Source organism: Rosa chinensis, chromosome 6, assembly GCF_002994745.2.
Source record: "Rosa chinensis cultivar Old Blush chromosome 6, RchiOBHm-V2, whole genome shotgun sequence".
NCBI lineage: Eukaryota > Viridiplantae > Streptophyta > Magnoliopsida > Rosales > Rosaceae > Rosa > Rosa chinensis.
In genome coordinates this window covers 46457485-46482138 of record NC_037093.1, presented here as the reverse complement: position 1 = coordinate 46482138, position 24654 = coordinate 46457485, and the positions used below count along the sequence as shown (strand labels likewise).

The following is a 24654-nucleotide window of genomic DNA, read 5'->3' as shown; positions in this document are numbered from 1 at the left end:
CAAAGACTCAACGAAAATTTAAAGACTACACAAACAATGACTCTATTGCCTTTCAACTTTTTGTCTCAGCAATCTCTTACTTTCATAACACCAAGATTAGCACTCAACCAAGAATCAATGTTTAAGCATTCAAGAGTTAATTGAAACACATATTCTTCACATACACAAGTAGGACTTGGTTGTAACAATGGTGATGGGTTATGTTAAGCATGTTTCAGAGTATGATACAAATCCTCACAAGGTATATCACTCTTTCTTCTCTTAGAATTCAAGGCAATGCTTAAAAGCTTATAATCACTCAATTATATGTGAGAGAAAATATTTTGAGGCAATCAAATAGCTCACATATATAAGAAACGAAAAGCACTTTGTGAATATAATTTTTTTTTTTTTCAAAAGATCTCATGAAAGATACCAACTACTTGCACGGATGGACCCAAGCCATAGGTTCAACTCTTGTAACTCATCTCCACATCAAAGGCTGTCCCATCTTAAGGATCAAGAAGGTCTTCTCAAAGGTTGTAATGGAGCTAAGGCTCAAGGTTTTAAGAAATGAAAGGTAAGGATTTTAACAAAGTGTCCTAAAAACCTAGCAGAGCTCATGTAACTGTAGAGACTTCTAGAAATCCACAAAGATATATCAAAACGTCCCATCCCATAGAGGTAATGTAAAGAGGGCCTAATGTCTTCATGTTGGGCCCTAACTTCACTCTAAACTTCCTTTGAACTCTAGTGAATTGGACAAAGGCCAAATTTTTCTGTAGTGGGCATTCAATTCAAAACAAACTCCAAACTCACCAAGTATGGGGGACTAAAATCCATAGATATATTTTTCTTTTTCTTTTCTAGCCGTACACATTTTTTTTCTTTTTCTTTTTTTCATTTCTTTTTTTCACGGCTTTCACATATTTTTCTCTGTATGGACAAGTCTACCCCCACACTTGAACTTTCACCTCTTCTCAATCTTCATTCTCAATGCCAAATCCTTAAGTAATGTCCCAAAAGATAGCTCCACTAAGTTTTTAGAACAAAGGGTAGGAGTGTAGCTATACTAAGGTTCAGGGTTAAGGATTTTAAGGGTGATGAAAGAAAAGGCTTAACGTAGGCTCAAAGGGGTTAAACTAGGGGAGTCCCACGACGGGCACAAATGGGGACACAAGCTTATATGGTAATGGTGGTAATTCCTAGGGTGCCTCTATCCTTTCCAGAATCAGGGACATGTATTGATAAAAGTCTCAACAAGCACAAGAGCGAATTCTAGCATTCTCTAGTCCATCAAACTTAATCTATGGCAAGCAGTCAATCAACATGAAAGAATAATGAGATCATCAAAACATCGCCAAGAAATTAAGAATATATATATTTTTTTCATCTATCACTCCAAGAAAAAGGGACATGGCTCAAATATCTCACATGGGTTTTTATGAATCAAAACTCATCTTAACATGCTCACATTCTGTACCAAGGTCACGAAATCCATATCAACTACACATGCACATGCTTTTCATATATCTCAATTAACCAAAGAATACCATTTAAAATCATCTCAATATTGTGATCCTCTTTTAGGTATAATTTCAGAGATATAGAATCATCCTAGATAGTTGAAAGGGCATCCTATGACTCAAAAACAAAAATAAAAGCAACGAAATTTTTTTTTATTTTTGACATTTTTCGATTTTTTTGTATTTTTCAATATATATGACTCAAAATAAAAGAACAAAAGTATAAATCTCTTCCCCCACACTTAAATATTGCATTGTCCTCAATGTAATCAATTATAAACATGCAATGAAACAAATAAGCATAGATAGAAGATATTTACGAAGAAAAATTCTAAAATAAAAACAAAGAAGAAAAATAAAAATAAAAATAAAAAGAAATTGGGAAAGTGAAAGCAAATCTGTGTTGTTGACTCATTCACAGCTGCTTCTGAATTGGGTTGCCTCCCAAGCAGCGCTTGTATTTAACGTCTTTCAGCCAGACGGAATAGAAATTAAAAAGTTAGTAACTATAATTAACAAAGATTTACAAAATATATAAACAAGTAACTATGAATTACAAAATACAAGAATAATTAACAAGTACATTGTACATACGACACAAGTTAGGTACACAAGTGAGAAAAAAAAAAAAAAAAACACGAAAAATATTTACACAAATGTTTTTTTTTTTTTACCTTAGTGTATCACAACATTTTATTTTGTTATAAATATTATTGATATCGAATCTAATTCCAAGCGGTAAATCAAGTTGGACATGCGGCCCAAGTATAGTCGTCTAGACACAAAGTCCCTCTTACATCCTTTGGGCAACCTTACTGAAATGGCCAGGTGGGGGAGGGCGAACACGAGAGGAAAAATCCATTTTGGCATGAGCTACTCCCACATAGTGGTTTAGGCCCATTTGTAAGCACTTCTGGATTCAAAAACCCATCATGAACGTTGTCCCCTTCCAAGACACCATTCCACATAGGCTATACTTACTAAGATGAAAAAGGTCCTAAGTGTGAAGACAGTTCAACAAGTGTTAATAAAGGCTGCCCTCAACCTTAAGGGACCTGAACTAGGTACCAATAAGGGGTTTAGGCCAATATTAACAAAAGAGACTTCACCTATTCCTCTCAATTTACAACTTACAATTAAAATTCGTGTTCAACAATATAAAAAACATCTTAATTAATTTAAACTAAATTTCAACAATTTATATACAATAATTATAAACAAAAACAAGTGATTTTTCAATCCCCGGCAACGGCGCCAAAAATTGATACGCTTTGAGCAAGCGCATAATTTAACCCTGAAATGTTATCGTTAGTATATAGTAAATAGGGATCGTTCTATTCCGGGGATTGAGGGTACACCTGTAATTATCAAACAATTAAAAAATTAAAATTAAAACAAAGTATAATATTTACAAAGATATAACAAAATATATACATATTTACGAAAAGGGGGGATTTTGTTTTTGGTTTTTCGAAAATAAAACTAAGTTAACAAAACAATTAAAATGCAAAAACATAAAAAAACAAATGGAATGAGAGAACAAAGATCAAAACCGAAACATATGATTAAAATTGACTCAAACCCTAATATTGTTCAAACACATATGTCAACTAGTTCATAACCAACGAAATTCAAAGCAAAGGTTACAAAGGAAAATCAGATTACACCGTGAGATGGGGATGGTGATGAACGATTGATGTGGTGGTCTCTTGAATCTCGAAAGCAAGCTTCAAGGTTGGAGATGGATGATGGATGCTCACGGCTATGCTTCTTCTCTCTTGGCCTTGCTTGAACTCGTGGAGATGACTAGAGGATGGAGAAACTCACGGCTATGCTAAGAAGATTTTCTGATTTTTTTTCTAAAGTGTAAATTGTATGGGGGAGAGGACCCCTTCTCAACGTCAAAGAGATGGGTATATATAGGAGCACGGCTAGGGTTCACAAAGCAATCAGAATTTTCCACATAGCTTCAACCAATGATAATTCGCCAAGTAAGCTTGTCATGTGGTCCAACCAATCATAGAATGCCAAGTAAGCCTTGTGATGTGTTCCAACCAATCAAAATTCTCTAAAATAACTCCCTAATATTTAATTGCCGAATTTCCTTGAAATTATTCTGATTTTCTTCATGAATTTCTGCTAACATTCCTTTAGGGAATTTATGGATGAATCTAGACGCCTTTTTAGCTTTTCCTTGGTGCACACATATTTTCCTTCCATAAATATCTCCCTTGAATCTCTCTTGGCGTCATCTCCTTGATTATTTCTGATTTTCATGTTGGCAATCACACCAAATTATTCCTCCAACAATATTTCTTTCCATAAAAGTCTCCCAAGAAAATCTCTCCTTGAAATCCTCAATCAATCATCTTTAATTCCCACATTGTCACCTTGTTTTTCCATGTCATCTTCATGAAGCTTCTCGTTCCATTTATGAACTCAATTCAGCTTATTTATTCCAAAAACCTGAAAATAGAAGCTTTCTAAAATAAGAAATGGAAACTTTCTTAAACTAAAATGGAAAAGAGAAACTACAAAACGGAAACTTTCTACAATTAGGAACTTTCCCATTCGAAGAATGGAAACTTTCCTAAACAGAGTTTTATTAAGGAAATAACGCAGAAAATATAGGGAAATAACAGTTAAAACGTCGCATTAAAATGCTCCTATCAGAAGTCTCTTTTGTTAATATTGACCTAAACTCCTTATTGGTGCCTAGTTCAGGTCCCTTAAGGTTAAGGGCGGTTTTTATTAACACTTGTTGAACTGTCTTCACACTTATGATCTTTCTCATCTTAGTAAGTATAGCCTATGTGAAATGGTGTCTAGAAAGGGGACAACGTTCATAACAGGTTATTGAATCCAGAAGTGCGTGCAAATGGGCCTAAAACCACTATGTGAAAGTAGTTCATGCCAAAATGGATTCTGCCTCTTTTGTTCGCCCTCCCCCATCTGGCCATTTCAGTAAGGTTGCCCAAAGGATTTGAAAGAAAGTTTGTGTCTAGGCGACTATACTTGGGCCGCAAGTCTAAACCTTGATTCACAGTGTCTTATTGAATTTAGCTACTTTTAATTCAGACTTCCAGAAGCCATTGGGAAGTCAAGCGCAAATCCTTATCAAAAGGTTTACGTTAACTGCCCAAAACATAAGACCTCCAGTTACAAACTGCACTTGCGTGCAGATTGTCGTGGTCTTTCTGAAGAAGAAGTAATCCAAAGATTTTCTCCCCACCCTCCATCGACAGGGATGTCAACTGAACGAGGAGGAAATCAACATCCTACTACTAAAGGCGAGAAAGTTCCTGCCGCCCAGCCTAATCAGGCTGGCGATACATCTAGCATCACCCAGGTAGCCACGAGCGCAGTTACAACTATTGACTTGGTGCCTATTCTCGTTCCAGAAAATGTGACCATAGAAGAGCGGCTTAATATCCTTCAACAGAATTCTGCTGCATACCATGAGAAGATGAAAAAAGCCCTTGCGGAGGACCGTCGACGGCTTGATGAGTTCACGATCTCGGTCAAGAGGCTTGAGATAGGGGCACAACAAACACAAGGTCAATTGGATGGCATGAACCAAAAAATGCAGAAGAACCATGAAGAGCTGTTGATTGCAAGCAAACACATCGCTTCAGAAGTCGCGACGATTCGCAAAGAAGGATCCAATGTCGTGACCCATGTGGCCATGCAGAAGGCTGACCTTGATCAGGCTAGAGAGGTTCTACATAAAACACTGGGAGATCCTAGTGCCATTCTAGGCTCTCTAGGTCAGTCCCCCATATTTGGCAAGTACATACCACCAAATGCTCGAGAAAAAGCAAGCGGCGGTAATACAGCCACATCCGTTCCTGCTGTATCAGTCAGAGATAAAGAGACTACTGTGGCAACGGGTGGGAAGAACAATGCCGCGTCATCAGTCACGCAAGGGACCAGGACTTTGAAAATCAATGAAGGGGCCTCTGTTGATCATAGCCTGTTTCCCCAATATGACAACGACGGAGATGAATACGTGCACCACGATCCACCTCCAGCAAGTCATTATGGTATCGACGGGGTTGAAAGTCCAGCAAAGGTCACCGCAGCCACAAAGGGTCAGCTAGCAGTGGGTTTTACGTCGCAGACGTCAACCCGACACAAAACGACCCATGGAGACGGCATATCTTTGGTTAATCAGGCTTCATAGGCGCCACCGCTGATCTGGCCAGTTGATGATACAGTGGTTCACCCACCTCCTCCTGATCCAAGATATATAAGAAGAGAGGAGGTAGAAGCAATGATCAGGGCCGCGAACCAGAGGTCTAACCTGGAGGAGGCCTACCAAGGGCCCTTCCCACCGCATATTACACAGACACCTTATCCTAGGGGATATAAGAACATTACGTTCTCTACTTTCTCGGGAGAGGAAGTCGAAAATGTCGCGGCCCATTTGGTTAGGTTTCGAGTACAGTGTGGCCAGTACCAGAACGATGACAATCTGAAGTGTAACATCTTCGCTACTTCTTTATCGGGGTCTGCCTTCACCTGGTTCACTAAGCTGCAACCGGGATCAATTGCGAGTTGGCCCGCGATGGAGAAGCTGTTCAAGGAAACCTTTGGGACTATCGAGCCAGAAGTAGATCTGGCTTCACTCACTCAGATGGCTCAACAGCCAACTGAATCCGCTGTCATGTACCTTCAGCGCTTTCAGATCCAGAAAAGAAAGTTGAACGTGATTCTGCCAGAGAAAGAACTAGTGAAATTGGCAATCAAAGGCTTAGAACCACGCCAACTCAAAAAACAGCATGGAAGCATGTTCAATTCCATGGGGGAACTGATCACAGAAGTAGGAAGTTTCGAGCACTTGCTCAGAGAGATGAACGCTTTGAAAAATGCCTCGAAGGGGACATACATCCCAGGGAAACGCCGAATAGTGGCTGCACTCAGCCATCAATCCAGTTCCTTTGATCCTTACTACAAGAGTGAGGAATCTAGTACAACAGAGGCTGATGAGTCTGAAGAAGATGAAATAGCTGCCCTGGAGCTCACCGGGAAAAAGGCTTCAACGTTAAAGCAACTGAAGTTGTGCAAAGAGCCGGTGAAGCTCAAGTCGGTGGTTTTCACCAAACCAGAATTCGCAAGTTATACTTACGATGCGAACAAAGCGCATGAAATCTTGGATGAAATATTGCCGCGAAGATGGTGAAAACCGACTTCGGCCCATTTCCCAAACCAGAGCAGCTAAGGGGGAAGAAATACTGCAAACTCCATAATATGTGGAATCATAATACAGCCGATTGTGTTAAGCTGAAGGATCAGATCCAAATCTGGTTAAATAATGGTAGTTTGCAAGTAGAGGCACCGACAACAGCGACAGCGTTGGTGGACCTAGATCCCTTCCCAGATACCGGCATCAACATGGTGGATGTGGCATGGGGTGAAAAAGATCAGCAGAATCAAAGTCCAGACCATGCGGCTAAGGATTTAAAATCCAAGACTCGTTTACCCATCGTCCTATGCTCGCGGTGCAAGGAAGAGTGTGACACTCAAGCCCTAGATGAAGAAACATACCAAACTGTTCGCTTTGGATCTCTGCCGCCAATACGGTTAGCATCATCCTCTAGAAACTTCCAACCATGCAGCCCAAGAGTATACAGTGGTTCAGAAACTCTTTCTCCAAGGGACTCAAACTTATTCAAAAAGTTGAAGACCGCGAGGGAAGAAGAGCAAGTAGATAAGCAGCAAGGGGTTTTGACTAGACCTTACATTCCACCAGTGTCAACATCCTCCATCAAAGAAGGGAGATGGTATACACAGAAGAAGGGCAAGGCGGTGGAGATGAGCTCTTCAAGGAAGAGAAAACTCCAGCGGAGGTTTGGAGAAGCAAAGCGAACCTTGGAAGCACTAGATCAAGGACTGATCAAACCATCGCAATTACTGAAATCTCCAGAAGAGTATCAGAGACAATTGGAGGTACTGGCTTCCAAGAGATTCGTTTCCCCGCAACTTCAGAAACAGCAGCCTAAAGTATGGCACAAAGAGCAAAAGCCACGTGCCCCCAAGAGCAGCGCTCAGGAGAAGTCCCTAGTTCCCGAGAGGCCAGAACCGCCGCCAGCTCGTAAAGTCAATATTTGGCGGAGAGTATCTCGCGAAGAAAGAAATAGCGAGCCTTCCATCTTTGACAGGCTGGGGGGCAAAGACAATCGGTCCGCAATTGTGAAGAAAGTTCAAAGCTTGGTGGTCGCTCTCCCAGAGGAAGTGCCAGCGGCAAAACAAATTTTTGAATCACTGAACCAGGTTTCCATGGTACAGGAGCACGAACAAGCCAAGGTGGTGATCCCCGCAGAGGAATCATTGGTTTCTTTCATGGTTAAACGGTTCAACGCCGATATCCAAGCAGATGAACCCAAGCTCAATCTTGATGATGACATGGACGAAACAGAAATGGTGGATACCTCTTGCAATATGGTTTATGTGCTCCCTACTAAGTATGCCTTACCAGTCGCTGCGCAGGAATGTGTAGAAACTGACGCGATTGGAGAACAGCAGTTACAGATCACTTCAGCCGCAACAACGCAGGTGAAAGAAACAGTGTTCCTTGAGACTAAAGATGCTAACAATAAGGGTTTCTTCATGAGCTTCACAAGACCCACACCCGCCATGGTGCAACACATGCGACCTTTATATATCACAGCAGAAATTAATAGGACTAAGGTCAACAAGATAATGGTTGATACCGGCGCGGCTGTGAATGTCATTACTACCAGAACCATGCATCTATTAGGGATCAAGAAAGAGAAGATCCAATCCACTTCCCTTACGCTAAAGAACTTCGCGGGGACTGTGACCAAAACATTGGGTTTGATTTTCTTATGAGTCAAGGTGGGTCCGGCAGAAGGGGTTTACACTTTCTTTGTTACAGTTTGCTATGCGGCATATAGTGCAATTATGGGCCGCGACTGGATCCACAGGAGTTATTGTGTCCCATCCACCCTTCATCAGGAGCTAATCATATGGGACAGAGTCGCGGACAAGGCAGAAATTATTAAAGCAGATCCCCGACCTTTTTCAGTGTCTGCCAACTACTTGGACGCAAGGTATTACCTAGAACCAATCTCTCCTTTACAAGTCGTTGGTATTGATGATTAGGGCCGCCCCACAGGGGTGACGACCTCTGAATTGGCACAATGGGGGCTCGCGGTCGCAAAAAACGACCTCGAAAGGCCTGGATATTCAGTGTCATCTCCAAGTGCTAATTAATGGATCACGAACTCATGGAGGAAGAGGTAGAGGCCATCCATTCCTTGTACGAGAGGCTATCCTCATACTTGGTGGAAAAAGAGGCCTATGATCGAGTCGCGACCTTAGAAATTGTTAATGAAGAGTTCACGGACCAAGAAGAGGAGGAAGAAGAGATTCAGCTTGCTCCAGCAGCATTGGATGACACACCTCCGAAGGTTAGGGACCCTACTGAAAAGGTTAATCTGGGAACAACTGATGAGCCTATGAAGTCGCTATCAGCACTTACTTAGAGTTACTTAGAGCCTAGAGAGAAACAGAGGCTCGTCGAATTATTGTTGGAATTCAAGGACTGCTTTGCGGAAAAATATGAGGACATGCCAGGCCTATCATCAGACTTGGTATGCCACCAACTACCAATGTTTCATGATAAGAGGCCTGTGAAGCAAGAACCGCGAAGAATGAACTCGGAAACCCAAGTTCTGATCAAAGAGGAAGTTGAAAAGATGCACAAGTCAGGCATTATAAAAGTAGCCAAGTACAATCATTGGCTATCCAATATAGTGCCTGTTCGCAAGAAGAATGGCAAGATGAGGGTTTGTGTAGATTACAGAGACCTTAATTTGGCTACACCTAAAGACGTCTACCCCATGCCGGTTGCGGACATGTTGGTAGACGCAGTTGCAGGGCACGAATTGTTGTCTTTCATGGATGGCACAGCGGGATATCACCAGATTCCGGTCGCGGAGGAAGATAGACACAAGACCGCATTCCACTGCCCTGGGTTTGCAGGAGTTTTCGAATATGTGGTCATGCCTTTTGGGCTGAAGAATGCCGGAGCAACATATCAGAGAGCCATGAACTTGATCTTCCACGACATACTTAGGAAGATCTTAGAGGTTTACATTGATGACGTCGTCGTGAAGTCTAAGAAGAGTGGAGATCATTTCACGGATCTCAGAAAAGTTTTCGAGCGCATGCAGCTACACAAGCTTAAGATGAATCCTGCCAAGTGCGTTTTTGGAGTTCAGGCAGGAGATTTCCTGGGATTCATTGTCCATCAAAGAGGCATTGAGGTCCCTGAGGATAAAGCAAATGCGGTCATCAATGCATCTCCCCCGCGAACGAAGAAAGAATTACAGCGACTATTGGGTAGGATCAACTTTTTGCGACGATTCATTTCTAACTCTTCAGGCAAAATCCATCCGTTTTCCCCACTGTTGAAGTTGCAAGGACAGAACGAGTTTGTGTGGGAACCTAAACACCAAGAGGCTTTCAACAAAATCAAGGCCTATCTGGCAAGCCCGCCAGTGCTTGTTCCTCCTAGAGCAGGATTTCCATTAAAGTTGTATGTTTCAGCAGCTGAGGCTTCCATTGGCAGCCTCCTCGCTCAGGATGATGAAAATGGTGTTAAACATGCCATCTTTTACCTCAGTAGGACACTCACAGATTGCGAAACAAGGTACACTCCAATGGAAAAGCTGTGTCTTACATTATACTTCTTAGCATGCAAGTTGCGGCATTACATGTTGTCCTTTACTACTTGCATCATTGCTCAAACCGATCTAGTCAAATATATGCTATCGCAACCTATCTTGAGAGGCCGTATTGGCAAGTGGGTGCTCGCCCTATCAGAATTCTCACTACAGTATGTGCCACAGAAAGCAGTAAAGGGGCAGGCCATCGCAGACTTTCTGGCACATCACCCTATGCTGGATGTCCCCGCAGTTAGAGATTTAGAGGTCGCTGCCACAACTTTAGATCGCCCGGATTTAGCGTGCTTGCCAGAGTACGCCACGCTTTATCAAGCCACAGTCTCACTCCAGCCTTGGGTGTTATATTTTGACGGGTCAAGAACAGATACGCTAGCAGGAGCAGGGGTTGTCTTGGAAAACCCGGCCGGCGATCAATTTTCCTACTCTTTCCAGTTGGAGTTCCGGTGTACCAATAACCAAGCAGAGTATGAGGCCCTCATTATAGGCCTAGAGGTACTACTGGAAATGGGAATCAGAGATGTACAAATACTTGGCGATTCTCTCTTGGTTATCAATCAGTTGTGCAACGAGTTCAGATGCAATAGCTTCACTTTGGTTCCTTATTGGAACAGGGCATTAGACTTGTTGGACCAGTTTGATAACATGCATCTTGAGCACATTCCTCGTGAGCGAAATTTTGCAGCAAACGAGTTGGCCCAGCTGGCAACAGGGGTAACATTGAGATATGGCGTGCGGGAGAGAATCCTTAAAGTCGAGCGTCGCACGCTTCCTTCATGGATGGCGAGAAGAGATCCTCCAGATGATACCTCAGTCGCGACCCTGGAACCCATTGACGTAGATTGGCGCATCCCTTTGATCGCTTATCTCAAGCAGCCAGATCCCACTGCCGAAAGGAAGATTCGTTTTCTTGCACTAAATTACTTTCTTAGAGGTGACGAGCTGCGACAACGCGGCCAAGATGGCACAGACTTCAGATGTGTTTATGGCTGCGAAGCGAAACAACTCATGCGCGAAGTTCATTCCGGCATTTGCGGTGTTCACCAAGCAGGTCCAAAGATGCGATGGTTTCTCAGACGACATGGATATTTTTGGCCCAGTATCTTGAAGGATTGCATCGCATTCGCTAAAGGTTGTTTGGACTGCCAAGCTCATGGGCCGGTCCAGCATGTCCCTAATGTTCCAATGCAACCCATTATTAAGCCTTGGCCCGCAAGAGGATGGGCGCTAGATTTAATTGGGATGATTCACCCACATTCATCACTTCAGCACAAGTTCATCATCGTCGCAACCGATTTCTTTACAAAATGGGTCGAAGCAGAACCTTTGAAAGAAGCATCTGGTGGTACGTTGCGACAATTCCTATTTAGGAACATCATATGCAGATTTGGTATCCCAGAAGTTTTTGTTTCAGACCGGGGGGCAGCTTTCATGGGTGGTGAAGTTGATAAACTGGCAAAGGAATGGGGAATACAGTTCGTCCATTCCAGTCCTTATTATGCTCAGTCTAACGGTCAAGCGGAGGCCAGCAACAAAATCATCATCACTTTGCTGAAGAAAATGTTGGAAGCTAATCCGCGACAATGGCATGAGACCCTTTATGAGACTTTTTGGGCCTACCGCACATCAAAGCGAAATCCCACCGCGACTACACCTTATGCTTTAATGTTTGGCCATGACGCAGTCCTGCCTTTAGAAGTCAACGTCCAATCATTACGAGTCCAAGAACAACACCATCTCATTAGAGAAGACTACGTTCAGGCTATGTGGCAGGAACATGAAGACCTTAGCGAAAAGCGCTTGGAGGCTTTAGATAATTTGGTCATGGAAAAGCAACGAGTCGCTCGAGCCTATGACAAGCGAACAAGGGGAAGGAATTACAGCGAAGGAGAGTTGGTTTGGAAAGCAGTTCTCCCGCTTGGCGAAAAATTAGATGGTTGCGGCAAATGGACTCCAAGATGGGAAGGCCCATACATCATTTATAAAATCTTAGGGAAAGGAGCTTTTCATCTCAAGGACCTGGATGGAGATGTCCATCATAACCCTATCAATGGGAGATACTTGAAGAAATACTTTCTCAATGTCTGGGACTCGGAGGAGTCGTAGACATTTTATTCGCATAAGACGTGGGAGACAATTCTAGTGTTCCTACACTTGCAAAGCCCATTCATGAAGGCCTGTTTTTGAGGCCCATAATCATTTCTTCGCTATGCCTAGTAACACTAGGGGGGCAACACTATACAATACTAAGCCCATTTAGCCTAAAAAAAAAAAAATCATTAATACAACTCTTAAGGGGCAATTCTAAGTGTTCATATACTCGCGAAGCTACTAAGCCGAGTCAGCGGCTCCGGAAACTTTTTTCAGCTTTGCCCTCGCAGGAAAGGCTGAGCTCAAGGGAAGTGTGAGAGCCACCACCGTGACTGCCACCTCCATCGGAAGTAGTCTTCATGTTACCAAAGATGTCCTCACCATGCACGGGAAACAGTGAAAGGGTTTCAATCTCCTGGTGATCTTCTCCTCTTTGTTCCATAAAAGTTTGTTCTACATTCATGTCAAAGAAAGTAGAACTAGTTCCCCCTCTAGCTGAGATTGAACAATCCCTAGCACTATTCTCCATGTTCATAGATCCATAACCGCCATAGTTCCCTATCTGCCCGTTAAAAGCAATAATCACACCAGCGGAAGAAGCAGAAGCAGGTGCAGAAGATCCAAAGTTAATATACTGATCCTCATGTTTCCAATTGGTAACATTGTCATCACCAACAAGCCCTGATCTTTGCATGGGAACATGAACATCCGAAGTGGACTTCTTCTTCTTCTTCTCCCGAGCCCTTTGGTTCACGAACCAAAAATAGACGTTCTTGAACTAGATCTTGCCGTACCATTTCAGCTGGAGACAGATCCTCTGAGTCTGCTCTGTAGTTGGGGACCTAACTCCCTTGTTGTAGAAAAGCTCCTTGAGGATTCTTATATGATCTGTAGTGGGAATCCACCTAGTACGGCTCTCCCTGCGAAGCATGTTAGCACTACTCCCGGCTGCTTTGTTACTTCCTCCATCCTCGGTTGGATGCCGGTTTTGTGGTTCCATTGGTGATGGATTGAGAGAATGCGAGGATTGAAGAGTGATGATGATGAGTATTTAAGAAAGATTGCTGTTAGAAATATTCGAGTTGATGAAATGATTTTGGGATTGGAAATTTGGGTTTATAATGTGGAGGAAGATATAGGCATGCAAATATCCACCCTTGGATGAAGCTCAATTTCAAAACCGATGTCAGTAAATCGAGATTAGTGATTCCAAATCTCGGGAAAAAAGGGACTAGCAGCATGTGAGGAGCTGTTTTTTGAGGAGTTAGCTATTATTAGAGGATTAATAGCATGTGAGGAGACCGAAAGGTTTTCGAGGATGTAACTGTTCCATTTTCAATATTATCTTCTCACGGTGGAGTTTTCAACAGCTAATTAATGCGAATTGAGTTGGGACCAGCAAGTGGCTCCAAAAGATAAAGATTTTCTCAAAACCCTCGTCGCAAGGCTCTTTTTGACGCGGAGCATATTTTAAAAGTTCATATTATTTTTCATATGCAACTAGGGGGGCCTATATTTGGGGCCTTGCGAGACACAATTATTGGCTTCTCACGGATATTTGAATATCAGGATAAAAAAATATTATTATATTCATAAAGTGGCTTTGCGGCCAAAAGCGGTACATTCATTACAAAGCAAAAGTGGCTAGAATACAAAACAGGAATCTTCGGGTATCTTCTGAATCTTTTCTCAAGTGGAAGTAGCTATGGAATCCAACGTCGAGTTGAGCCGCGCCATTATCTCAAGGAAGGGCAGACTTCAGAGAAGGAAAAAGAGGAGTAATGGAGCCCCCTGCGCCCCCTTTACGTGGAAATGGCAGAGGAATACAACATAGGCTTGGCCAACGCCAGTATCCATGAGAAGGGGAGACTCCAGTAAAAGAAAATAGAGCCTCCAAGCCCCCTAAATTGGAAGCAGGTATGAAATCCAACGCCGGGTTGAGCCGCGCCATTATCTCAAGGAGAGGCAGAGAGTGAAGGAACTGAATATCAGCTTGAGTCTCTGGACCCCCTCTAGCCTTGGTAACCACCATTAGTTGGACGTGAAGTATAGGAACAACCGTTCTGTAGCTTAAACCCATTCCTTCAAAGAGTCCATCCCTTCTCATCCCTCCAAGATTCTATCAAGAAGAGAAAGGGGGAGAAGGAGGTGAGAACGAAAGCCCCTTTCCATCTGGAGGGCACAACATGGGCAGGGTCCAGAAGGAAGGAAACAGAGGAGGAAAGACGAACCTCAATTTGGCTTCCCTCCTTTCCCCGATTTGCTCCAAGTGGGGGATCCTAATAAAGATGATCTCGCATGATCGTGGATCTCACACTCGGAGCCCCCTCGTGTTTCTAAACCAATCTGAAGCCTGGCATTGTTGTTGCAAAATTCCAGAAAGGCGAAACAAGGGGTTGCCTAAGATTACGCCATAAGGCCTAACCCAGGCTTAAGATTACGCCATAAAGCCTAAAATTTAGAGGCTAAAGGTCATTTCATGAAGGGAAGATTTGTGAAGAAGGAGAAAGAGAAGCAAGGACTGAAAGGCCATTTCTTGAATGTTTCAGAAAATTTGTTGTGAGTATTCCTTGCCCAAAATACAACTATTTAAAGGGACTTCAGGAAAATCCCCACCCTTGGATGGATGGTTAAAAAGTCAAAACTGATGTCAGTAAATCGAGATTAGTGATTCCAAATCTCGGGAAAAAAGGGACTAATAGCATGTGAGGAGACCGAACTGTTTTCGAGGAGGTAACTGTTCTTTTCACAAGATTATTTTTTCACGACCATTGTTTTTCAACGAGTGATTAATGCCTTAAATCTCGGAAAAGAAGGGATTAACAGCATGTGAGGAGACTGAACGGTTTTCAAGGGGGCCTACAGAGATTGGCCCGCAAAGCTCAATTTCAAACAAAGTTCCTCCACGTGGCATTTCGCCGCAATGGCACCAACTTCGGCCTGAGTGGCCCGATCTCTGATACGGGCCAGGTTGCGGCCCATTTCTTCAGAAGCAGCCAAAGGTTCATCAAGTTGAGCTTCTTCTGCAACAATCGCCTTCTCAACAAAGGCTAAACGGGCTTGGAAATCCTCGATCCGAAGTTTGAAGTCGGACCTTTGGATTTGTAGTTCCCGCAGGCGGATGGCTCGCTCATTTAAAATACTGCGGGGGATGTCCATTTCTCGGGAAAGGTTATTCAAAGCCTCTCGAGCGTCGTAAGCCTGAGTGTCGCAGCTGATTGATGGCGGCGAGCCCTACCAAGTTCATTTAGCAGATCGTCAATAGCACTAAATTGTTGCAGGGTCAATACCTTCTCCTGGCAAAGATACCTTAGGGCTTCTAAGACTCGCGGGAGGATGTCAGTCTCCAATACCCGAGGACCCAGATGTTCGTGAAGCACCATCTTAGCCTCATCCACAGCAGAAGGAGGAGTTACCTCCAACACCCTCATCAATCTCTCGAATCTGGTAGGAGGAGGAGGTGGTGGATGCGCCACAGGATCACGAACCACCAATGCAAAAGGGTGGACAACCTCTTCAGTTTCTTCATCTTCAATAGGTTGGTCTATCCCTTCATTCACAGGAGAATCTGGAAACTCAACTCACGGTTCACCATGGGCATGTGGAGCAGATTCAAGCACAGGGCCCTCGGCTTCGACGGTTGTCTCATTTATTCACCAGACTTGGGGGGAACCACCACCGTCAGTATCATTTTCCATCTCTGGGGCGACTGTCCCGCCGATAGGACCCTCAGTGTTTGTTGCCACCTCCTTGATACAAACAGAATCCTGATCAGATTTAGAAAGTCAGAGAGCAGGGTTAGATCTAAAGGGAAATGGAAAGTATTGGCCAAACAGTGGCTTACCTCTCGAGCTGTCGGGTCAATATCTGGTACGTGGTCACCAAGAGGAAGAGGCCCCGCCTCATTCACCTCTTGAACCTCTAGTGTCGCGAGAATCTCTGTCGTCATCAGTTCCTCAAAAGCGGCAGAAGTCTCAGAGTGGCTTTCCACACTTTCATCCTCCGAGGAGTCGTCATCAGAGATCGTTATTAGAATGGGAGGACCTTGCAGATGCTCTGTAGTGGGAGATGGGAGAGTTGCCACAGGGTTAGTTGATGCTTGAACTAGCGAGAGAATTGGCTCTTCTGCAGTGGCTGAGGGTCCAGCCTCGCTCAGGCGAGAAGGATCAGTGGTCCTTTGACGGACCTGTCAAAAGATACATAGTGAAAATCCTGCCCAGATTTTAAAATTTAAATAGGATAAGACGGGGTCGGAGTTTACCAGTCGCATTCCCAGAGGTTCATCATCTTCAAAACTCTCTTCGACTAATTGAGCTCGATCCCGTTTGCAAGCAAAGACAGCAGTGGCCTGTACGAGAAAAGAGTCATAACTTAAAAAGGGGGGAAGCACCAAAAATACAAGTTTGGGATCGTTCTTAACCAAATTACCTCAGCAGGATCTTCATCATGCGAAGACTCTCCCTCAGAAGTCTCCTCTGCTATTGCCTTTTGTTTCCCGGCCTGAACAGAGGCTGTCCTGCTCTTGGTAGTTTGCTGCAAAACACACTCAGGAATAAGAGCGGGAAAATCAACACAAGGAAATGGAATGGTGAAGAAAGACAAAAACTTACTATTGCCCTAGGCTCGTGGATTTGTATCCCTGGACGCAATGAGCGAGAAGGTAGAATAGACCGCAGGGGGTTGTTCTGCAGGTTTGGAGAAGCGCTCAAGAATCTCGAGGTCCTCCAGACCAGGGCTACTCATGCCACGAAAGATCAGGACGAAGAGTTCGTCATGTGGTAGGTCCCAACAGTTCACTGACACTTCTTTCCACCAATCAGCATAGTCATCATCGACATCGTTGAGGGGGTATAGCGCTCTGACCCAAGGGGGAATCACTATCAAAGTAAATTGACTCTGAAAGGGGGCAGACCCAAGCGGGGCTAATCTCCGCCAAGAGGTGTAGTAATTGGCAGAATCAACCAGAGGCCAGGGTACCAACTGGGCCAACCCAAATTGGCGGGCAAAGTGGTTAGGGGCGTAGAGCTCGTAACTTACACGATCAGTGGCAAGACGAATATCCAAGCAGGAGATGGTGCGACAAAAGGCCATGAGGGCTCTTTCACTATGATCCCGTCCACTGGGCAGAAATCCATCATCAAGGGGAGGAGGGAATCGCCTAGAAAGGACTATTTTTGGGACTGGCATCTCTCCCAGCAAGTACAAGTAAATAAAACACTCGGAGTAGGGTGGAGCTCGATACCTTACGTTGCGGCAAAGCCAGTTCCCCAAAAGGGAATCAACTGGAGGTTCCTTTGGAATATCGCCGCGATGAAAGAGGGTGAAATAAATCTGCAGCCAAAAGGCAAGGATCCAGAAGGGGCCACTAATGTCGGTATCAAATAGGCGCATTACGGCTCTATAAAGGGAGCGATATAATGCACCCAATACAGGTTGCCCAAGGCCAACTCAAATACCATTGTAGAGAGCAGTGGCCAGAGAATTCCAGGGCCCAGTAGGTTTGTTGGAAGAAGTGCAAAAGATAAATTTGCAAAGCCAGAATTCCAGGAATGCGATACCTCCTGTATGGTCTCGTTGGGTGCAGTAATAGTCGCGCCAGAATGGGTAGGATTTGCTGTGATGCCCTCGACCAGCCATATCCATTCTCAAAGAAAATTGAATGCCATCAAATTGACCATGCACATAGGGGTCAAAGTCAATGGGCAACCCCGTGATGGTAAGAACATCCAGCAGAGTTATGCTCATCTGCCCAAACCGGAAATCGAATGTATTGCTGTAGGTGTTCCAGAAGCAAAGAGCGGCGGCTAGCGGTGCAGGGCTAGTATTATGGGGAAGACAGAAGCATAGATCGATGGTTTGGGTGATACCCACCGCGTCCCATCGGGCCAAATCTCTCGCTCGGACCTCCTGATACCAAACCTTTTCCTCGGGAGTGACAGTAGGCCAGAAGCCCACTTTCCTCCTTGGTCCCCAACTGCTAAAATCACCAGGCACCTGCCGAAGAGCCGCTATGGGACGGCGGATGGGAAGCCCATAATAGGCCATAACATCATCTGGCAAACGATCGCGAGGTGTGGGACCCAGACTCGCTTGACTATCACCGCCACCAAAGCCCATCAGTCGGCTTCTCTCCTCTCCGGTCTGACGTCTACATCGAATACTCATGTTAGTCCGCCAGTTGAATGCGGCTTTCTCAGTGATTTCATCTGCCTGATCGATAACGAATGGTTTCTTGGATGCCATTTCTAGGTCGCAAGGATTACTTCTCCATTACACCTCGATTTATAGCTCAGATATTTTAGAGATTAATTATTAGTTGGGCCAGTGAGTGGCCCTGGTTGATAATTAATGAATCATTATTCCATCTTGAGAATCGCATCTAAGGCGATAGTGAAGATACTTCTCCATTACACCTCGATTTATAGCTCAGATATTTTGGAGATTAATTTATTAGTTGGGCCAGTGAGTGGCCCTGGTTGATAATTAATGAATCATTATTCCATCTTGAGGATCGCATCTAAGGCGACAGTGAAGATATTCCACCTTTTCTTACCACCGCAGGGCCAGCATAGTGGCCTGATGTTTTTTAATTAAAACATGATTAAAACCGATGCGGTTTTAGATGCTAAAGTTGCAGCAAGTATGGTGATTTCGCTTGGTCATATGTCATGATGTCGATAGCCATGATCCAATCATCCTCTTCAGCATAAGACTCGCGAAGGATTAAATGATAGCAAACAGTTTGATATTCTGCATCTTATTTCGCCAAGTACTATAGGCCTTGATCAAGCCAGGAAAGCGGCTCCAACCCCTACATTTGAGAAAATCAACAGAGAGCCAGCGAACAAGGCAGATACTTGTTGCTATACACATGGCGAAGCAACCACCAAGGAAGAGAAGGATCCTCATTCGCGATCAAAAGCAGTCTCCTTCGCATAGGGGGGCACACTAAAGTTCTGATCTCCTACAACCTGTCCAAGTTTCATCAATTTACTGCATACCAGACATCAGATCCATGGGGGGGGGGCAATAAAGTTGGCAAAGAAAGCGTCAGTTCATAACCAAGGCAATTCAGATTACGGCATTCAAGCTTTATGGCCTATTTAGAGGCCTACATGAAAACAGTCAAGCCAATACAAGTGGCTTTGGAGCAACAACATTATAAGAGTAGTGCTGATTCAAGACCTCTTCAGTCAAGACGAAGACCTTTGACTTCGAGGTCTGGGGGGCAATGTTTGGACCCAAAATGAGCATTTTGGCCTGACAAGGCACGTCTTGGAGAAATTGAGCCAATGTCAGTGGCTCAAGCTATATATTGTCGACAAGTTCAAAATATATATTTAGAGGCTAAATAAAGCCTACTGTGGAAGCATGGAAATGGAAAGTCAACTTTAGCACATTTTCCTACTTCGGCTAGGAGAAACCGAGCTAAACAGAAGGAGCGGCCGCCTGACCAAATGAACTCGAAATGGGCTGAAACTCTGCAGATCCATTCTAGAAATCCTAAGAAACATTTCTTATGAAGAGTGCAAGATCCAGATAGAAGTGGAAGGCCTTCAAAAGATCAGTCCAATGTTCTGCAGAAGCAAAATTGGAAAACTGGACCTGTAAGGGGTCCAACAGCATTTCCGGCTCAACCACTATACTAAAAGCTCTGAAATTTTACCAACATGATCTACACTCATAGTGGAACATTTTTTATGAAGACGTCACGGCCAAAATATGAATTCCTGATGGAGATATACATGAAGGAATAAAGGAGCCGAAAGTGCTTCCTTATCTCCAAAATTCATCATTCCTTATCTCCTTATCTCCCAAATTCATCATTCCTTATCTCCTTATCTCCGAAATTCATCATTTCTATCTCCATTAATGCTCCATCTCCACCTCCCTTATCTCCAATTAGTGCTCCACTTTCATTTGTTTAATGCCAAAGTAGTTGGCATGGTAGCCTATAAATAGAGATTACATTGAAACACCAAAACACACATTCACAACAACAACATCTCTAAGATGATCTAAGTTCTCTCTAGAGCAACTCCTCTCCTTCTCTTTCTCTTACCAGTGATCACACTCCTAGTCCTAGTCTTCCCAGAAGCCGACTTTCAGTGCCATCAAATCCTCTGTCAACATACTTCGGTCCTAGTCTCCTCGGGAGCCGATCGTAGTGCCGCGACCACAACGGTTACAGAACCAGCCAAGCAAGGGTAACGCCCTAGCAACCCAGCCAAGCTAAAGTCACGCTTTAGCAAGTTCTCCTCACTTCCCAGTGGTTCTCGCTCTGCTCGATCTACAACATCGAGTATCGATTGTGATTTTCAAGAAGCTCAGCAAAAGTCCTCGCCACGAGGCACAAAGAATCCCACGACGAGGTTGGTGCTCTCCTCGTCCACAATTGCTTGAAAGAAGTCAGGTCAAGGGACACCCCCGACGACCGCACCAGAACGGTGCTGGCACGCCCGCTCAGAAAAGAGACTGTTGACCAGCTACAACAAAATTGGAGCCAACAGTACCACCAGCCATCATATGTTGGGAACCGGAGAATGGAAGTAGTGCAATACACAGAATGATTCTGTGATGTAAAATGCAGATTTAGAAATAAATTTTTTTTAGTGAAATAGATATATGCAATCACATGAAAATGTAAAGCAAGGTGGTTTTTTTGATACCACGTATGAATCTGGGTCCAGTCTATTCAGATCAAAGACCGATTTTGTCGTTTGGTTCTTCAATTCTTCTGCTGTTAGTCGTTTGAATGGTACAGGAAGTATCTTGACTTTATCGCCAGGTCACGAAAATCTGCAATTTTTTTAGGTTGTTGTGTTAATATTTTTCAAAATCATTAGTAACTATTACAAAAGATAATAAAAGTATAGATCAATAATTTGAAGAGAAGAATACAGCAATATTATAATAAAATGACTTACTCAACTATGTATTCACTTGCTGCTGAATTGTGTGGATCGATGATCATGCAAGTATGATTTGTTGCTGTTGCTGTGACTCGCTCTGTAAATTGTAAAAGTAGCTAGGTACACATAATTGTGTTAATTTTAATGATGAATCATGTTTTTTTTTTTTGTAATTGAGGCTTACCCAGATACTTGCCTATTATTAAACTTGTGAATACAGCGAGCACTGGTGGAGATTTTCTCTTCACACTTTCTATATCAAACTGTCTAGCAGCATGACCCCAAAAGGTGATTCTTAAATCCTCTCTCCTGTATTTTTTGAAAAAACTCGTTTTTTAATTTTTTGACAGACTCCAATATATGTAATGCATAAAATAATTTGGAGATAAGGTACCTCAAGTTTTCTATGAAGACTTCGCATTTTGACTCCAGTTTTGTACCATCCTTCACATTAACTTGATGCTCTGGTAGAATTGATTTTATGCAGCCATAAACATCTTGCATTGGAAAAAAAAAAAAAAGGAGGGAAAAAAACAAAGCATTGTTAATATGATTTAATTTTTAATTTAATGTATGAATGCAGAACTGGTTTATTCAGAGTTAATAAAGATACCTATAAGTACTTCTTGAGTGGACTTGTGCTCCCAACTGATCGAATTCAAGAACATGAAACGAATGCTCTGGTATCGGAGGGAAGGTAACCTTAACAACTTTAAATTTTGTTGATTCATCAAAACGGAGTTCTGCCTTATGATCAACTATTTTATATTTCGACACCAGCCGTGGTTTTCGCGTATAGAAGTCGGTAATCTCATATATCTGTCCTTGCATTTTTTTGCAGACGTAGAGATAATCAGATTCTTCAATTACAGCATGAATTGCATCTCCCTGCACATGTTTAGGAAAGAAGAAAGTTATATATGAGTTTTGAAATTATTTAGAATAATCATAAATAATTTGTAAAGAGCTTGCCTCCTCGTCAATTAAGATGTAGTGAAGGCCATCATATATCTCACTTTAAATCTCTTTGGCCTCCATATTCTGGATACACGAACCCTCACTTTGACGACGGCCTGATAACCCTTTATCTCACGAACCAATGTAGGTTGAACGTTTTCTTCAAGCTGGAAATGAGAAGGAATACACATTAAATTGTATTTAAAATTTAGACATCTTACTTGGAGTAAGTTAAGACACTGTCAATCATAGCAAAGTTGTGATAAAGAAGGAAAAGATTATAAATCTGTTGGCAACATTGTTGAGAATATTCAAAAGAATTTAGTTGTGTAATCAAAAGGGGATATATGGGGTTGAAAAGAATTTACCATTTTGTTCTGATTTCCCACAGTTCACCTGCAGCAGTGGATAAATGGGAATACCATGATAAGGTTAGTTGGTTAATTTACACAGCAGCACAACTAAACAATGGTGTTGACAGGAATGCAGATTTGATGAAAAGCAAAGCTTAGCGACATAATTGAAAAGTGATAGCTAATTGAATAAAATTAGTGCACAATATGTTGTTACGAATTTTATTCTAATGAAATCTAAGGTACTTTTTAAAGTAGTTCATGTTCGAAAATGAATCCTTTGGTTGATCTGTAAGTAGGCCTTTTTTACAAAGATGGGAAAAACATAACATGGGAGTCTGAAAGTTCATATTGAAGGTATACAATATTATTAAAGTGTGAAAACTACTAAAACGAAAACCAAACTGTTAGACTTGAAACCGTTAATATGGTTTTTATTAGTTTTTATTAGTAATTTTTAATCTTTAAAACCAAACCGTTAGGCTTCAAACTTTAGAATAAAATACAACAAAGGTAGAGGGCAAAGACGGAACAACTAATCAGTACTGTATAGGAGTCAACTAATCAGTACTGGAAGAAAAACTAAATAAGAGTAGGTGAATCTAGCAGTTCGAATATAACAGTAATGTTGATATCCCAACAAAAGGAATTCAAATGAATTGAGGAGGGAGAATTTAAATTCTAGGAAAAGACAAATTTAATTACCTTATTGACAACCAAAGAAAGGAAGTTCTTTTTTTCTGTGTTTTGTCAATCACTGAAAAGGTACCCTCTGTTCGCACCAAAGTAGTTCAATTAGATGACAAAGGGATAGAGAGTATTCAGAAAGAAAGAGACCATATGATTTAATTAAGTGTTAAAAAAAAAAATTTCGCAAAATGTTTAAAGCATTAAAAACCTTTAATCTGAAACGATAGAACCTTAATAGTCATGTTGATCACTACAAACCTTTAATCTCCAAATTCAATATGATAGCTTACATCCCAATTACTATTATCAACTGCGTTGATAATACTAAACCTTTCCCCAAGTTTGAAACAAAATTCCCTTAACATTACTATATCCTAAATTGTTTGTACTTCTATTCCCAAAGAAGGTGCATTTGATGATTTTAAATTGAAAAATCTACCCATTCCGGAAGAGCATACCACTATTCATAGAAAAGAAAAACAAACAGTTATTTACACAAACAATAGAAACTCAGTAAACAGAACCCAAACAACTTGATTATGAAACGTAAACTATTACATCACAATGGATGAACAATCTAGATACCTCTTACCATAAAACACAGAAAAAACACACGTAAAACATAGAAACCCAAATAAATAAAAACTTATCCACATCAAAAACCATCAATTCAACTAACCAAGAACGCAAGATTTACTGACTTTGATCTTTCTTTTAAGCACAAACACCTCTAAAACATAGAAACTTAGATAACTTAAAACCTAACCACAACAGAAACCGCTAATTAAAATACCCACCTTCAACCGACAAAGGAACAGCGCCAAAACAATCAGTTGCACACTTATTCGCATCAAACCTGCAAAAAGCAAACAGAACAACAATGAAATTCTGAAATCAATCGCAAAGTCAAGCATGTAATCATACAAAATCACATATATGTAAATCAAATAGAACACCTACTTGAAAGAAAAACTTCAGATTTACCAACTAAAACCCCCATCCATCTCCAATCTCAATCAAAATTCGAGCTCATCTCAATCAAAGACCCCCAACGATTCAAACTTTCACACACATACATAAGCAATAGCCAAGAAAACTAAAACCCACAACGCTTTTCAGCAAAGAAAACAAAGGGTTTTCAACCGAATCAAAACCCTTAACCGAAAACGGTGACGAATGAAAACTTACCAAGTGAGTTCCGATTTTCTTGATGCTTAAACTATAGCTTGAAGGGTTGAAGCAGTTGTGAACACTCTTGCTGTGTGGTAAGAAGAGTGAGTTTGAAGGTGGGATTTTGTTGTTCGTGACTGAAATAGGCCGGCCTGTGGAGACAACACCCGACCTGAAATTGAAATCTCCGATGAAGAAACGGCTGAAGAAGGTGGCGTTGGAGGAAGAGCCGCAGTTGAGGAGCCAGTCGTCTGAGAGAGTGAAGGAG

The 24654-nt window shown here is 42.4% G+C and overlaps 1 long non-coding RNA gene and 1 pseudogene across 1 annotated transcript; both read right to left on the bottom strand.

Annotated features, from left to right (window-relative positions):
- Positions 1-12554: 12554 nt before the first annotated feature.
- LOC121050030 lies at positions 12555-13552 on the bottom strand (annotated as a pseudogene).
- An 8641-nt stretch (positions 13553-22193) lies between these two features.
- On the bottom strand, positions 22194-24654 carry LOC112173691. The gene is made up of 5 exons (XR_002925661.2): positions 24405-24654; positions 24014-24072; positions 23232-23298; positions 22542-22569; positions 22194-22340 (listed from the first exon to the last, which is right to left on the bottom strand). It is a non-coding gene; the product is annotated as an uncharacterized LOC112173691 (long non-coding RNA).